The sequence below is a fragment of the Marmota flaviventris genome, chromosome 4 (assembly GCF_047511675.1).
Source record: "Marmota flaviventris isolate mMarFla1 chromosome 4, mMarFla1.hap1, whole genome shotgun sequence".
In the NCBI taxonomy this organism is placed as follows: domain Eukaryota; kingdom Metazoa; phylum Chordata; class Mammalia; order Rodentia; family Sciuridae; genus Marmota; species Marmota flaviventris.
Genome location: NC_092501.1, coordinates 78,186,704 through 78,205,655, shown reverse-complemented (window position 1 = coordinate 78,205,655; position 18,952 = coordinate 78,186,704). Strand labels below are relative to the sequence as shown.

Sequence of the window (18,952 nt, the reverse complement as noted above, 5' to 3'; positions counted from 1 at the left end):
TGTAATTCATTATATAAATGCCTATTTCAAGAGATATATATTGACTTATAAAGTTAAGATGTTAACATCAAGTAATCTTAACGCCTAACTCTTGTTTATGTTTTCATAAAGTGGTAAACCAGATATATGTACAAAGGGTCCCAAAGCTTTGGATACATTTCCATTGAAATATTTCTTCTTATTAAAATATAATTATCTAGATTCAAAGATTTACAGGAATTGTTTCAAAATGTAACCAAAAAGAAAAATTCTAGAAAGAAAGAGCTTCTACAGAGAAGAAAGAAAAACTGGAGAGTCCTAGAAGGAAGAAAGAAAACATCTCTGGATAAAAAGGTCTTTATTGTATTGAAGGCTTTAATATGATTATACATAAAAGGTCTAAGTAAGTAATATAGAAGATTTGCGTAAATAGAGAACAAGTTTGTCTGTAACTAAATTGGTTATAAATATATGGAATAATTCATTAAATCATTGGCCAAGCAATACTACTGACTCATTTTTACCCATCAATTAAAAACATTTGAGGCTTTCCCCTTAGAGCAAACATTGTTGTGCTAATATAAACCAAAATTTTAACCTATACATTGAGATGATAAGAACTTATTAAAGCATTAATCTACTTTTGTTCCAATAGAACAATAATTTATGTGTGGTAAGTTTTATTACTTAAAAAAGGGCTAATTTTTAAGAAATTAAGATTCATACATTTCTACTTAAATAAAAAATATTTTCTAATGCCATCTAAATTCCAAATTTCAAACTTCTCTTTAAAAGCTAAATTTAATTGATTTAAAAACATCAATATAATTAAAATAATTGTTACTAATTCTTATATATCAATTGTCTCTCTATTTCCTAAATATATGATTTTGTATAATTATATAAATATATTATAGAGCTTATATGTTACTCTATACAGTGGGAAGTAGGTTTAGCTATATTTTTAAAAGACAATGGAGAGACACTAGCTTATTTAAAGGGTAACATTATAAGATATAAAAATGTTTTAACATCTTCTCTCAAGAAGGGTTTAAAGGTTCTCTTAATTTGTCCATTTCATATTCTAGATATAACATTAAAATGGGTCAACTAGTTTTTATTGACCCAAAGGATTACATACCAAAGTTTATAAACTGATACTCAAATGAGAAACTGAAATTAATTACAAGATTAAAACACTTTATCTAACTTTTGCCAAGGGACCCATTGTTAGAAATTAAGGGGTATATATAAAAATCTCATAACATTCTACTGTCCATAGATAACTACTGTAATATCTAACACAAAAAAAACCTAATACATAGCCTTCTAAACTGTTTTCTATACATATTTTATATAAAAATAGGATCATATTGATATTTTCAAAACTTATAAAATCATTTTAAATTGTACATTGTTAATGCTCTTTTACAATGTTACTTTTTTTTTTTTTATTAGACATTGGTTTTATTTGATTGAATAATTCTAGGTCAAGTCAGTATTTCCAACCACAAGTGCTAACGTTTATTCATTCATCAAACTTACAATGTTACTTTTAATACCAATTTTTTATCATATTGTTTCTTTATCAAAACCTATGTTAAACACTTAATCTTACTACTTTAAAATCAAAATTATAAAGATATTCACACAGCTGTATCTTTGTACATAAAAATTGTTTCGCCATAAGTCCCTTGAGATATCATTGCTGGGTCAATTCTAAATTTTTCTAAATAATTTATTAAATCACTATCCCAAGCAATAGTACTGATTCACTTTTACCAATCAATATTTAAAGTACTGATTCCCCAAACTTAGATCAACATTAGACTTAAAGATAATAAAAATTGGTAAGTAAAAGACTATTAATTCTTTTATTTCATTTCTCATTATTAGTAATAAATATTTTTTCCTATGCTCACTAAACATGTATATATATTTTATTCTAAAAAGGATGTCTATTTATGTCTTCTATACCTTTATAGATGCCACCTTTCATAAGGTAAAACTCTGCCTCTCACTTCATTAAAGTACCCATCCAAGATCATTTAAAGTTAGGTTCATAGGACTATACTAGGCCACTATTTACAATTTAAGACTAATGATACTCTAGCATATATCAACTTTTTCTTCAATTTTAAATAAAAAAGAGGGAAAACAGAACCCTACATGTCCTGCAAATCTCATAAAATTCTTAAAAATTTCTTTAAGTCATGACACCAAAAGTCTTACTGTTGCTGAGCAACACATGGAACAATAGGATAAATCAGATTTCAAAGGATAGACTCTAAAACTGTCATCTTGGAAACGGCTGAAAAACTTGACACAGGAAGGTAAATCTCCAACTACAGTGTTTTTAGCTATGCATGCCTTGACTTCTATGGACCCATTCCCCAAGTCCACCTTTAATGTACCTAGCAATGTGGACTGGAGAATCCATCCCAGTGTTTACTGATGATACTCATATGATGGGTGGTTTTGCAGATACTCATATTATACCCATCCATGTGACTGGATTTAAGTATACTGGCTAGAGTAGAAACCTAAGTATATGTTGGTCCCATAATAAATATACTGGCTATTGAAAGGCAACTTTTGAGGAAAGGACAACATAGGAAGAACCTAGACTATCCAATTATACTGGTCCTTAGGATTTAGGGTTATATTTGACAGTTATTAAAACGGAATGATTATTGAAATGGAATTTTCCCATAACAAGCCAGTTATTTCCATAGAATATCCACCAATATTACTGCCCTAATCATTCTGCAATAGATTTTGGCATCTTTCCTAAATGAATGAAGTGTACAATGCTTTGCCAGTACAGAGGTGATAAATATGTTTTGAATTGACTTCAAAAAATTGATAAAAGGGTTATATCATGATACCTCTTCCTACAGAAAGTCCAAAGTCAGGAGGACTTAATGTAGAAGAACTACCACTAAATGTGTTCCACTTTTACTTTTTAAAAGAAATTTGCGAACAACTGTGTTTTAATTTGGATCATTTAGTAAAAGATCTAAGAAACTAGAAATATAATCGAGTTATCTAAAACTATTTTCAGAATAAAAAAATGAGATTAGATACACTATAAAAATCCATATTATTTAGATTACTTCCTGTATTATTTACAGCCATATAATGAAGGCCAAATTAAATCCTGGCAAACTAATATTACACTAGAAAGATTAATAACTCACATTTGGATTTATAACAGTCATTTCTTATTTGATGATAATTTGGAGCATATATATATCATGTGTATATCATGCATATATCATAAATATATATATATATATATATATATATATATATATATATATATATATATATATGTAGTTGTAGATGGACAGAATGCCTTTATTTTTATGTGGTGCTCAGGATTGAACCCAGCACCTCACACATGCTAGGTGAGTGCTCTGCCACTGAGCTACAACCAACCCCAGCCACTATATTTATTTCAGGTTTATATCTGTCTCCATATTTACTATATTTATGGACAAAATCCATTCTCTTTTCTCTATGACCCCTGAAATTTTCTTTGGTAATTTTCTAACTTTCAAGAAAGATGATATTCAAAAAAGATCTCTGGCATTTAATTGTTGCCTCATTTTCTCCATCTTACAAATGGCCCCATATCTAACTTTGTATGCAGGAAAAACAAGGTGGTTTCCTGCTATAACCTTCAAGCCTATATTTAATTCTCTTATGTTTTAATAATTGGAGTTATAGAAATAAAATAATGGATAATAGATATCCTGTAAATTGTAAAAAACATAATCTAACTAAGCTAATTTTCTTAATAAGTTGGCTCAAAATATTTCTAAAGACCTATGCAATCAGGTAAATATTAATAAGAGCTTACAACTAGATTAAATATTCTAAAAGCTATTATTATAGGTATCAATAATAAGCTTTCTACTCTCAAATTCAAACAAAGGCTTAAATGCCATGCTAAATATAAGTAAGCCTGTATTACTGCAGTCAAATTTCATGCTTCCCAATGAAATTTGGAAAAAATTAGAAATCATCTGATGGATGTTTGGCATAGCAATAATAATGGCTTAAACCTCATGGGGATACATCAGGACACCTAGGATACTTAAAAAAGCAGGACCAATCTCATGGGCCCTACATCTCTAGCTGGTTGATTGGCTCCCATCCTAAAAACATGTTAAACCATTCTACATGGTATATTATTGGAATGATATGTTTGCTACTAATTCTCTTTTGTATTGTGATAATAGGTTGTCACACCCTCAGAACAAGAATCTGGGAACTTGAAATAACTGCTCATCATTTACATTTGCCAAGTAAAAAGGGAATATTCAGGAAGCCATCCATGAATTACTTGAGGGTCTTCTCTTGCTATTGTAGCCAGGGAGATTTAGGTTTGGCATTGCAAACTATCTCGGCTCACTCATGGAAGATCTCATGGTAGCTCCAGAGATGGATGTAACCCATTGGGAACTGTACAGCCTACCTTTAACCCTTTTGGTGAAGAACATTCTATGGAAGGCCTTTGATGTTTCTCGATATAAATAAAGCAGGTACAGGCTCCATTTTTCCTTAGAATAGAAGCTTGATCTGTATGATTGGCTTGCCTGTCCTGTCCCTGCTTTTGAGACTATTTTCTGTGTCCTGTGGTTTCTTTGTCGTTCTATTTTTTCTAGCTTTTATTTCTCAGCCAGTCCATTCCACTGAGGGGAACCCCATTCCCACCGCCCATGCTGGATGTGGGTGGGAGTTATGCTTACAGATTTTGCAAAAAGAGAATTCAGTAAGGGCCCAGCATTTCAGCTGGGAAAACTGGAGGCTGGAGTTGACAGCTGTGCAATGGAATTATCACAAGTTGCCATAATTCAGTAGTCATAAATGGTTGTTGAGCAACTGAAATAAGACTAGTCTGAATCAAGATGTGATGAGTCTAAAATGTATATCAAATTTTGAAGACTATGAAAAAAGAAACTAAAATCTCAACTTTTAAAATATTATATGCTGCAATGATATTTTGGATGTTTGATTAAGAAAAAATGTATAGGACTGGGGCTGTAGCTTAGTGGCACAGTGCTTGCCTAGCATGTGTGAGTCACTGGTTGATCCTCAGCACCACATAAAAATAAACAAAATAAGGGCATTCTGTCCATCTACAACTATAAAAAATTTAAAAAAATATATATATATGTATTTTTTTTGGTAGCAGGAATTGAACCTTGGGGCAGTAAACCCTGAGCCACATCCCCGCCCTTTTTTTAAAAAATTTTGAGACAGTTTGTTAAGTTGCTGAGGCTGGCTTTGAACTTGTAATCTTTCTGCCTCAGCTTCCTGAGCCTCTGGGATTACTTGTGTGTGACACCATGCCTGGCTAAATTAAATACATTAAAATTGATTTTTAAATGTGGTTAACTAGAATGTTTCAAGTTATGTATGTGACCCATATATGTATATTATTTACATTTTTTTAGTTTTGATTTTATTTTTTTAAATACACGACAGCAGAATGCATTACAGTTCTATTATACATAGAGCACAATTTTTCATATCTTTGTATATAGAGTATGTTCACACCAATTCATGCCTTTATACATGTACTTTGGTTTTTTTTGCATTATAATTCTTATTACACATAGTATATATGTGTAATATATTTTTTATATCTGTTTTATATCTGTTTATATCTGTTTATAAAGTATGTTGACACCCAATTCAAGTCTTCATACATGTACTTTGGATAATGTTGTCCATCACTTTCCACCACCCTTGCTAATCCCCTGCCCCTTCCCTTTCCCTCCCTCCCCTCTTCCCTATCTAGAATTCATCTAATCCTCCCATCTCCCCCTCCCTACCCCATTATGCCTCCTTATATCTGAGAAAACATCCAACATTTGTTTTTTGGAATTGGCTAACTTTGCTTAGCATTATCTTCTCCAACGCCATCCATTTACGTGCAAATGCCATGATTTTATTCTCTTTTAATGCTGAGTAAAATTCCATTGTGTATATATGCCACATTTTTTTTTATCCACCTATCCACTGAAGGGCGCATCTAGGTTGTCTCCACAGTTTAGATATTGTGAATTGTGCTGCTATAAACATTGATGTGGCTGTGTCCCTGTAGTGTGCTGTTTTTAAGTCCTTTGATCTGAAGACAAATTTAGTGGTTGATACTTGGCCAGTACCTCAGCTACTTCTGATGAACAGGAACACCACACACGTGGCTTTTTTTTTTTTTTTCCTGTTTTAGAGATCCTGGATCTCCCTATGTTGCTCAGTTTGTACTTGAACTCTTGGATCCAAGTGATTCTTCAGCTTCAGGCTCCTGAATTTTGCTGATATTATAGGCATGTTCTATCATGCCTAGCTTTACACATGGCTTTTCAGTATGGCTACTTGGGCTTCCTCATGTTATGGCAACTGGGTTCCAGAGAAACAGTGTTGCCTGTTTTTTTTTTTTTTTTTGGTGGGGGGCACTTAACCACTGAGCCACATCCCCAGCCCTTTCTATTTTTTATTTTGTCACAGAGTCTAAGTTGGTTAGGGTCTTGCTATATTGCTAAGGCTGGCCTTGAACTTGCCTGTTGTGACCTAGCTTTAAAAATTGATGTCACTTCCTTTGTAATCAAATCAACCCAACTTCATGTGGGAGGAAGCATAGACCATACTTCTTGGGAGGAGTATCAGAGGCACATTTCAAGAAGAGCATATTGAATGGGAGATATTATTACAACCCTTTTGAAAAATAGTGTGTACTATTTAAATATGATACAACTGATGAATGGAGTAGGCATGTTGAGTGAAAAAAGTAGGTTACTGAATAATGTCTAAAAGCTGTATGACAGCAATCAAGAACATAAGTTTTGAAGTTAGAGTGCAAGAGGTAACTTTGTTTAAATATATTGTAAAACTATTTGCGAATTATGTAGCCTGTGAAAGCATCTATAAAATTTTTTTGTTTGTTTAAAGGAGATACTGTTGTAAAGTGCATATCAGACTGCTAGATGCTTAGTATAAATATGAATTATATATATGAATAATATATATAATTATATATGTGTACATGTAATATATAGATTTATATTATATATGAATATATAATACATATTATATTTTATAAATATATATGTATAATATTTATGTATATGTATATACATACATACACGCACACACACACACACACAGTCATGCATTGCATAATGTTTTAGTCAATGATGGATCATATATACCAGGTAATTCCATAAGATTATAATGAAGCTGTAAAATAACTCTCCCATTGATATTTTAGCTATCACAGTGGCATAGCATAACAAATGCATTTGTGGTAATGCTTGCATAAGCAGATCTGTGGTGCTAGTCATAAAACCATAGCAAATGAAATTATGTTGTTTTCATTTTTGGCGGTCCTGGGGATTGAATTTGGGGCTTTGCACATGCTAGGCAAGTGCTCTATCAACTGAGTTACATCCCTAGCCCCTTAAAATTATTTATAGTACATCATACTTAATAAATTACCATGTTACTTGCTTATGTATTTACTATTTATTATTATTTTATTATTATTATCTGGTACCAGGATTAAACCCAGGGGTGCTCAACCATGTCCCCAGTCTTTTATTTTTTATTGTGAGATAGGGTCTTGCTGAGTTGCTTAGGGCCTTGCTAAGTTGCTGAGGCTAGCTTTGAACTTGGGTTCCTCTTCCCTCTGCCTCCCAAGTTGCTTGTGGCACTGTACATGTCTTGTCATTTTTTAAGAGTGTACTCCTACTTTAAAAAAAAAAAGTTTACTTTGAAAGTTTTTCACATTACTCTGGCAACAGCTATATCTCTTGACTTACCTTTGCCATCTAGGTTTGTGTAGGTGCACTTAGTCATGTTCAGACAAAGATGAAATTGCCTAACAATGCATTTTGTAGAATGTATTCTCCTTGTTAAGTGACATGTTACTTAAGTATGAATATATGAAGTCTCTAAGTTTATAAAGGTCTCAAAAGAACATTCTCCACTGTCATTCATACATATGATACATAGGCTCAGGAGGGGCTAGTGGTTTTATCCACAGTCAAGTATCACACAGCCTGGCTACTGACTTGTCTCATTAATGAAATCTACTAAAATATGAAAAATAAAATCCTTGATAATGGTAATCATAGAATTTTTGATTACACACATATGCATGGATGATTGAATCCAGAGGTGGTCTGCCACTGAGCTACATCTTCAGTCCTTTTTATTTCAGACCAGTCTGTTATTCATGCTGGTCTCAAACTTGCAATTATCCTGCCTCAGTCTCCTGAGTAGATGGAATTATAGGTGTGCACCACTGTGCCCAGCAGTGGTTACATGTTAAATTAAAAAACCCTCCAAAAACATCATGGTGAATGCCTATTGTTCCAGAAGCTTGGGAGGCTGTGGCAGGAGAATCAGGTTCAAAACCAGCCTCAGCAATTTAGTAAGGCCCTAATCAACTTAGTGAGACCCTGCCCCAAATAAGGATGGGGATGTGATTCAGTGGGTAAACATCCCTAGGTTCAGTCCCTGGTCCCAAAACAAAACCAACCAAAACAAACAAAAACAAAATAAAACCCAGAACAACAAAAACTATTTTCTATTTAAAAAAGAAGAGTTGTGGTATTCATCCAAAATGAAATATGAGAGAATAATAAAAGAAAATTGCCAATATGCCTCATAAACATAGAAGCAAAGATCCTCAGTAGAATATTGGAAATCTAATTTAGCAATATATCTGGGAGTAGGTTCCATGTACTGGTTTGGGGAATAATTTGGGAGAATCAAGTCTGATGGGCAAGATAAAGCATTCAGTTTTGGATGTGTTAATGTTAGGCATTCAAGTAGGGAGGTGTTTAGTAGTCAGGAGTTCAGTGACAATGCCCTGGTAGGAGACATTACAATGTAGTTGAAAGAAAATGAAGGAAAATACAAAGAATCGGAGACCGATCTCCACAAATTAGCAATGCTTTATTAAACGGAGGAGGTCTCAAAAGAACATTCATTTCAAGAGGAAAATGGTGGTTGGCTGTAACAACCAACGACGTGTTGGTTTAGCACGGCCACATTATGGGAGGAGTTTCTCAGGTGCCTTTAGTGTGCTTACTTTGGGCAGGTATGGGAATATTCTTGGTAAGGGAAATTACAAAAGTTCAGAGTCCTTAGTTTCCTTTTGCCAAGGATGTTATAAATTTTCACCTCCTTCTAGTCACAAGATTAGATTACTAAGGAACTTAAATGCAAACAGAAGATATTAGAACTTTCATTGACACTGTAATGTTAAGAGATTGTTAAAAAATGAGGAAGAAACAGTATTGAGAACAATTAGAAGGTAAGATGAAAACCAGGACACTTTGTTGTCCTTGAATCATAAAGAAGAAAGAAAGGATCAAATATAACTCGTGGACCAAGAAAGTTGATAGTTGAACACTAACAGCTGGCTTCTGCAACATCAAGAGCATAGTAACTTTGACTTTGCAATTTTGATAAAATAGTGGATATGAAATTTTAATTGAAGTGGAATTGCCTGGAAGGAATAAATGTCTTGAAGAGTTTTGGTGTAAAGGGTGGAGTAATAGTTGGAGGGACTATAGTGTTTGAGAGTGATTTTTTTTTTAAGGTGGCAGAATTTACAAAATGCACAGGATATGGTGGTGCATAACTGTAATTCCAGTGACTCAGGAGGCTGAGGCAGGAGGGTTACAACTTCAAAGCCAGCCTCAGCAACTTAGCAAGTCTGTCAGGGACTAGAAGGAAATTCTCCTTCAAAGATTAGCCTGACAGCCCCCTGGGAGACATCCTGCCTGGGAGGCATCCTGCAGCTACTTATCTCACCTGAGACATCCTGCGGCCACCTATCTTCCTGAAACCTATCTTCCTGAAACATCCTGCGGTTATCTCACCTTGTGCAGACATCCAGCAACTGCCGATAAGAGAGCTTCCCCATTCCCACCATATAAATACCCCTGTGTGAACAATAAAAGTTTGCAGCTTGATCAGAACTTTTGTCTTGCTGTCACCTTTCGTGTCTCTTGTCCCTTCATTCCTCCCCATCTAGGTTCGCTGCCCACGTTGATGTGTCCTGCCGGACGGGACATTTGGCGCCCAGTGTGGGGCTCGAGCCTTTGACTGAGAAGGAACGCCGTCCTCCGGGAAGACTTGGCCAAGCGGGAGCGCGAGATCGCCTTGGCAGACACGACCGAGAGATCCAGGAGGAGAGTGAGGACGACGCAAGGTGAGTGACCCACCATGGGACAAGCAGTTTCGTCACATGAGTTGTTTTTGTCAGGCCTCAAAGAGGCCCTCAAGACACGGGGGGCACGTGTTAAGAAAAAGGACTTAAAATTATTCTTTTCATACATAGGAGAATTGTGTCCGTGGTTTCCCCTTGAAGGGACCATTGATGGTAAAAGATGGCTTAGAGTAGGAGACTGTTTAAAAGATTATTATGAATCCTTTGGCCCAGAAAATGTGCCTGTTCCCACCTTTTCTTACTAGAACCTAATTAATTAAAAAAAAAAAAAAAAGAGAGAGAGAGAGATTTTTTGGCCTTTATGTTCTAGAAGTTTGTGCTAAGAGAGTGAAAAAAAGGGAGAGAAAATGTGATGTTTACCTGGAGAGAAATAAGTTTCAATTTTCTATTGTTTTTGTCAATACTCAGAAAGTATGTACGGACCTTTTTACTACAGGATTGTCCTATGAATCAAAATGGCTGTAACTCAGCCGCTGGGGACAAGAGACTTTAGCCGCTGCTGCTTGCTATGGGGTCCTAGCCCCTGCGGCCAGCAGTGCTTTTAACCCTTGAATTACTTGACCTAAATGCCAAACACAGACTAACTTAAGATCTGATGGTAATGCTAGCATTTGCTGCTAAAAAACCTTTGGAGCACCCACGTGCCACAGAAAAAAGTGCAGGATGTACACGAGCTGCAACCGCAGGTCGCAGAGACAGAACAAGCTGCTACCGCAGTAAGATCTTGGCCAGGTGGGGGAAAAGGCAGACAAAATCAATCAAAATGCAATCGGCTAGGAAAACTTTTGCCCCGAAAATGGGCAGCGGACTCCATGTTGTTTGCATCACCATGGTAACCATGGGGTGACCGGCCAGAAGAGCAGGCTTCCTGGTCCCACCTCCCACACTTCCGATTGGTTCTTCCACAGTCACTCAGATGGGACTTCTAGTTCCGCCTTCCAGCCACTAATCTGTACTACTGTGTTTCAGATTTCTACCAGAGCTGTTCAGAGCCTGTATTTTTAAGAATGCCTACCTGTAAATGCTAATGAAAGATATCTTTTTCAGGCAAAATTTAATTCCACAGGTTTCTATGTTGCAGCCCTAAATTTAAGTTAGTTCTGAGTTAAATAACCTGACTTTTCTCTATAGTTGTGTTACTAAATAATGTTCTATTGATGAGAGATCAAACATGCTTCTTTATATTTTACTTTTAATTTTGGAGGTTATGAGGATGCATTTGCTCGCCACAGGAACAAAGCCGGCAATGTTCCTGTGATGACCAAAAAATCCTTATTCTCATTCCTAACTATAAAAAATAAATATGTATACTCAACAAGGATTTTATTTCAGTTACATCAAGTGACGTCACATAGAAGAGTGCACTCCTAGTTAAAAATAAATTAAAATGGATCCAAATATTTTAAGACCACGTGGTTACATAAAATTAATACAATTATAAGTTATGTTCTTATTCTTAATATATATATTTTTAAGATATTTAGATAACCTATATTTGTTAATCTATAAAATAATTAGCACATGCCTAATTGATTAGTTAATATATATTTGCCTAATTGTTTTTCTTCAACAGAAAACCCATAATTTATGTTTTGTATTTACATTTATCAGATACTCTGCCTTTTCAGTTACAGATATTTGAGATAAATGTGTTTACTATAAATTTGCTTTTAAGTGAAAATACAATCTTCAAGTAGTTTCTAATTCTCAAAGTTACTGTTCAAACTCATAAGATGATAATTATAATTATGTCTACAAAATATCTAAGGATTTTAACTATATTTTCATTGATATTTCTTATCAAAGTACAATAATTTGTTTATAGATTCTAAGGTTTTCAGAAATTGTTCCAAGTATAACAAAAAAAATTTTCTAAAAGAAAAGGATGCTTCAACAAAGAAAAAGCACACATGGATCCTAAAAAGAAAGAAATCATCTTTGGGTAAAACAAGGTCTTTATATTCATATTTCAATGATAAAATTATTTTCCTAAGTAAAAAAGATTTTTATATTGTTATCTAAACAGATGATGTAAAAAGTTAGAAAGATTAAAAAAGAGATTTATATATACTAAACTGACTATAATTAATTTAAGGGTATTTCAGGTTATTTTTCCTAGTTTAAGTATACTAAAGTGAGCTAAGATTTTGTCCATATTTTGACATGATAAGCACCTATTAAAATGTAAGTTTATTTCTTTAAAGAAAGATCCTTATTGCCTAATAATTCTTACTGTTTAAGACAAAGATTAATTTTGGTAAATAAATTCACATTGTTGATTAAACATTAAGTATATTGAACTACTAACTTAAATCCGATTTTAACAATTGTCCTTAGAGACTAAAATCAATTGATTCTAAGACACTGAGATACTAATTTTTACATATTTTGTTTGTTAGATAATCATAAAATTAAAAAAAAAACACATTTTATTAAGATTAAGGTTCTCCAAATTAAAGTTATATATTAATTTTAAACAATAAAGGTTACAAACTTAAAAAAAAAATTCATTGATATTATATAAGTTCTCTGACTAGATCTATTGTCCATAAAAAATACAGTAAGATTTATATACTGCTCCCTACACAGGAAATAACCTTAATCATATTTTTTAAAGACAATTAAGAGATACCTATTTAAAGGATAATATTCTAAAATACAGAGATTTTGGGATCGCCTTAACCATGCATTATTTGCCCTTAATTTTCTTACCCTAGACAGTGAAGGCCATTCGGCCGCAAACAGACACTGGCATCCCTAGTCCAATTCTGTTTGCCCACCTGTTATGTGGCGCGATCCCCTTACAAATAAATGGAAAGGCCCAGATCCTGTCCTCATCTGGGGACGAGGCTCAGCTTGTGTTTTGGACCAAGAGCAAGCAGCCCCAAGATGGTTACCAGAACGCCTGGTTAAACAGGTTAATGACTTACCTCAACCCAGGGACGGAGGCCCTCCCCCTGAGGACAAATTTTCCTCTTTTGCAGATGCAGCCAACGATCTGTGTGAGGATCCTGCTTAAGGCACTTCTGCTGAACAGGTTTGTATACGGAGGCCTTAGCCCTCCACCTTCCAACATCAGGGAGTACCTTTTTGGCACCCCCTGCGAATGCAGGGGAGGATCTTGGACTCAGGCTCCCACTAGTTGGACCCAGACTGCTGACTGCTTGACTAAGGTGGCTTACCTCCGTGCTGAGGTTGACCATCAACTCGGAGGATTTCATCAGCCTGAATGGGTATGTGTTAACAAGCCAAAGATTATTCCCCCCAGTACAAGTAAAGCTCTCCAAAATTGTTCTGCAACTTGTATGCATACCCAGGCGATGCATGTCTCTTGTTATGCGTCAGCCTCAATTTGTGTTAACAAGCAGGGAGAACAATTTTTTGAAGCCACCCTAACTAAAACTCATGCAGCAGAGGGGACCACTATTCATTATACCCCCCTCCTCTTTGACCGGGGAGGAGAAGGCATATATACCAAGTTACAGTCAGCTGGGTGCCAAGGCACTGTTGGTAAACCCTCCTGCTGGCCCATTAAGGCCCCTACAGGGGTCTCTGATGGTGGAGGACCCACTGATGCTGTCAAGCATCTTCAGATAATCAAACTTTTGAAACCCCAAATCCCTGAGCTCACATATCATCCATTAATGCTGCCTAAATCCCAGCTCCCAGATTTAGATACCAATACATTAGATATTTTGGAAACTACCTTCTCCTTGCTTAATAATTCCAACCCCACCCTTGCTGGTGATTGCTGGCTCTGCATGACAACAGGGGCAATCATGCCTATGGCAGTTCCTATTAATTCTATCATAGACAATGATAATACATGCCAACCTGGATTTCCTTTTAAAGTACAGCCTATAGGCACTTTTACATCATGTCTTTTAGGCGCGATGCAGAATAATACCTATGATATTGATGTTGGAGTTACTTCCTTTGGAAATTGCTCAACAGTAAAAAATTACTCCTCACCCACCCCATCTCTTTGTCCCCCCAATGGCACAGTTTTTATGTGTGGAGGAAACTCAGCCTTCCCCAGGCTTCCAGCGAATTGGACCGGTGGCTGTGTTCTTGCCTTATTACTCCCTGATATAACTATTGTCCCAGGAGATGAACCTCTACCCATTCCTAGCCTAGACACCTTAGTCAAAAGACACAGGCGGGCAATACAGGCCTTACCACTCCTTGCCAGCCTTGGAATAACAGCTGCTGTGGGCACAGGTACAGCTGGCTTAGGCACGGCTATACACTCTTACCGTCGCCTATCTCAACAACTTATAGATGATGTACAAACTCTATCAGGAACTATTAAAGATTTACAGGACCAAATAGACTCCCTGGCAGAAGTGGTCCTTCAAAACAGACGAGGCTTAGATTTGCTGACAGCTAACCAGGGAGGTATTTGCTTGGCCTTAGGGGAAAGATGCTGCTTTTATGCCAATAAATCAGGCATAGTACGCACTAAAAATAAGCAGCTTCAAGAAGATCTAGAAAAGAGAAGAAGGGAACTATTTGAAAATCCCCTCTGGACTGGGCTTAATGGATTTTTACCCTACCTTCTTCCCTTATTAGGCCCTTTGTTGGGTTTGCTTTTAATGGTGTCCATAGGACCCTGCATTATAAACAGGCTGGTACAATTTATTAAAGAACAGATTAATATTTTGGCCTCTAAGCCCATACAGGTTCACTATCACCGTTTGGAGATGGAAGACCGCGCTGCCAACATTTAAAAGGATGTTCTACCCTTCTCTCAGGTTTATTTCTTAAGTTTACATCCCCACAGATCTCTCTTTCTTATATAAAAGTATAAGTAACAGCTCTGACCAATCATCTTCTGCCCTTGCCATAAGGGTTCGCTCCTCCATGGGCCCCTCCGCTTGGGGGAGGACGCACCCATGGAGTGAGGACGTTAGGCCATAATGACAGAGGGTGCAGGAAGGACTGCAGGAGGATGGATCCACGGATCCCAAAACCCAAGACCTCTGAGTGACACGCTCTGGTGCATGGCGGTTGGCATGCTCCCCCCTCAAAGCCGTCTCCTCCAAAAACATGCCAAGGCCACCACGAAATCTCCTAGTGAAGATGCTCGCTCAGATCAGGAGATATTCTAAGGCCTTCTAGAGGAACAGAGCCTCTATCACCCCCTAAAAACATGGCCGGTAAGGTATGGTCAAATATTTTATATAAGAAAGTGGGAGATGTCAGGGACTAGAAGGAAATTCTCCTTCAAAGATTAGCCTGATAGCCCCCTGGGAGACATCCTGCCTGGGAGGCATCCTGCAGCTACTTATCTCACCTGAGACATCCTGCGGCCACCTATCTTCCTGAAACCTATCTTCCTGAAACATCCTGCGGTTATCTCACCTTGTGCAGACATCCAGCAACTGCCGATAAGAGAGCTTCCCCATTCCCACCATATAAATACCCCTGTGTGAACAATAAAAGTTTGCAGCTTGATCAGAACTTTTGTCTTGCTGTCACCTTTCGTGTCTCTTGTCCCTTCATTCCTCCCCATCTAGGTTCGCTGCCCACGTTGATGTGTCCTGCCGGATGGGACACAAGTCCTAAGCAACTTTGTGAGACCCTGTCTCACAAAATTAAAATAGGATGGGGACATGGCTTATTGTGGTTAAGCACCCTGTTGTTAAGCACCCACAGGGTACACCCCCCAAAAAAATTTACACAATGCTCATATACTAATGGAAATGATTCACTAAAGAAGAAATATTTCCTTATACTGAAGATAAAGCAATTAAGATTACACACCTGGAAAGCATAAAGAAAAAGAATAGAATAGATTTTCAGACACCTATGGGCTGACATTCAAAGCATACCAACATACATATATAGGGAATACCAAAAGAAAAATGAAGAGAGAATAGGGTAGAAAATATTTGAAGAAATAATAACTGAAAACTTCTGAAATTGGTGAACAATTACACAGAAGGAACTCAATAAACTCCAATTAAAATAGTTACAAAATGTCTCATAAGAAGAAATATCATAGTTAAATGATGCAAATGAGAGACAAGGGAAAATTTAAAGAGTGGAAGAAAAGCAACATCGATGGAGTTACAATAAACTTCTTAGAGGCAATGGAGGCAGTATATAGTGGGATGATGAATTCAAAGTCCTGAAAGAAAAGATGACAACCAAGAATTTTGTGTACAGAAAAACTGACCTTCAGATATGAAGAAGTAAAAGCATTTCAAGATAAATGAAGACTGAGAGAAATTGTTTCCTCCAGACCTGCCTTCAAAAAATGTTCATGAAAGTTCTTCAGGCTGAAAGAGAGTTATACCAGAGATAACCTGAATCCATATAGAACACCAAAAACAGCAGTTACGATAATTATGTAGATAAGTTTAAAACACAGTATAAATATACAGTATAAATATACATGTGTCTTTTGTTTAAAAGTTAATTATATAAAATAGTAAAATTGCTTTAATTAACTTCTTACATATAAAAGTGTAATAATTATAAAATAAGGTGAGAACCACATTGGACCAAGAGAATGTCCTCAGACAATAACTCAAATCCAGGGGAAGCAATGAAAAGTTCCAAAATGGTAAATATGTAGGTTATATATGAAATATTCCTTTGTGTATATATATATATATATATATATATATATATATTTTTTTTTTTTTTTTCTAATATATATTTAGTTGTCAATGGAACTTTATTTATATGTGGTGCTAAGAATTGAACCCAGTGCCTCATGCATGCTATGCAAGTGCTTTACAACTTAGCTATAAACCAAGCCCTTCCTTGTATATTTTTGCTTTTTCCTCTTGGCTTCTTAAAATTACAAAAGATTGTAGAAAATAATAATTGTAACATCGTTAGAATTATAACAGAAATGTATATAATACGTATTGTTAGTGCAAAATGACCAAGCAGAGTACAGGCTTCATGGATCAGCAAAGCCTTTATTCAGCATCAAAGTTGTGCATCAGATGGATACACTTTCTGGTTAGAAAAGTGTATGGCTATGGTTAGAAAAGTGTATGGCTATGGTTACAGGAGAAATCAGGGTTTATATAAGTTATGTTGGGGAGGCTTAGCCCTTGAAGACTTTTAACAGGTTGTGGGTGAAAGGTTGCAAGCATCTGAAATTTGTTTTTACTGGGCACAATTTATATTAGGCAGTGTTTTTACTATGAATGAGATGGGTTCAGAGTTCAGAGATCAATGCTCATTCTAACCTCCAGGGGTCTTCGTATTGTCCTGGAAGCAAGATTGATGGACAGTTTACTATCACCGGGAAAGGATTTGATTAGGGAAAGGATCTCATTTCACAAGGACTGCCATCTTCAAAGTTTCTGTCTTACCTACCTTCCTCCCAGGCCATACTGTTTCTGGGGTTTTTCATTTTGGTCCTCATTCACTTCACATATGACAATGATACCACCAAGGAGGTGCAGGGAGCTTTATTGAAGAGAAGTTTCTGCATTTACTTGAATTATGAAAGTAATTAATCTGAAATAGATTATGGCAAGAAGCATATTGTAATCAGTAGAGTATCCACTAGGAAAATAATGAAAAATAAAGTATTAACAAAAGAGCCAGCTGGGTAGCATGTGTCAGCTACTCTGGAGGTTCCACAGGGAGGAGCACTTGATCCCAGGAGTTCAAGACCAGTCTGGGCAACACAGAACAATAAAAATATTAACAAAGGAATTAAAATGATGTGTTGAAAAATATTTCCTCAGTACAAGAGAAGATGGTAAAGGATAAATAGCAGATTAAAAAAAAAAAAAAAAAAAAAAAAAGCAAGGTGCAACCAATATGGAAAGCAGTATGGAGATTCCTTGGAAAACTTGGAATGGAACCACCATTTGACCCAGCTATCTTACTCCTTATTTTATACCCAAAGGACTTAAAAATAGCATACTATAGTAATGCATTCATATCAATGTTTATAGCAGCACAATTCACAATAGCTAAATTGTGGAACCAACCTAGATGGCCTTCAGTAGATGAATGGATAAAGATACTGTGGTATATACATACAATGGGATATTACTCAGCATTAAAAGAATAAAATCAGGGCATTTGCAGGTAGATGGATGGAGTTGGAGAATATTATGCTAAGTGAAGTAAGCCAGTCTCAAAAAACAAAAACAAAAACAAAAACCAAAAAAACAAAAAACAAATGCCAAATGTCTTCTGTGATATGAGAATGGGAAGAATGGAGGAACTTTAGATAGGGCAAAAGGAAGGGATAAAAAGGGAGGGGGCAAGGGGTAGGACAGATGGTGGAATGAGATGGACATCATTACCCAAGTACATGTTTGAAGACATGAATGATGTAACTCTACTTTGTGTACAACCAGAGACATGAAAAATTGTGCTCTATATATTACTATGAATTGAAATGCATTCTGCTGTCATATATAACAAAAAAACCCACAAATTTTAAAAAAGATTGATTTTAGAAAGATTGAGTTACCTTAAGAAAAAAAAAAAGGCAAGACAGGAGTTGGGGTTATAACTCAGTGGTGAAGTGCTTGCCTAGCATGTACAAAGCTTGGGTGTGTTACAGATCTGGAGACTTCTGGAAAACTGAGGCAGCTTAGTCCTTGTCCCAGATGCCAAGTCAATAAGGAGACATGATTTAGAAAAAAACACAAAAGTTTTATTGCTTTGCTAGCAAAAGAGAAACACAGGGGGCTTCTATCCCAGAATCTGTGATTCTGCCATCCTGGAAAA

At 35.9% G+C, this 18,952-nt stretch overlaps 1 long non-coding RNA gene across 2 annotated transcripts; it reads left to right on the top strand.

Moving 5' to 3' along the window:
* Positions 1 to 10,189: 10,189 nt before the first annotated feature.
* On the top strand, positions 10,190 to 15,697 carry LOC139705437 (uncharacterized). 2 transcript variants are annotated; one of them, XR_011707336.1, is made up of 3 exons: positions 10,190 to 10,216; positions 13,219 to 13,271; positions 14,908 to 15,697. It is a non-coding gene; the product is annotated as an uncharacterized lncRNA (long non-coding RNA). The 2 variants fall into 2 exon arrangements; XR_011707335.1 differs by lacking the exon at positions 10,190 to 10,216 and having other exon boundaries at positions 13,002 to 13,271.
* The last annotated feature ends 3,255 nt before the right edge of the window (positions 15,698 to 18,952 follow it).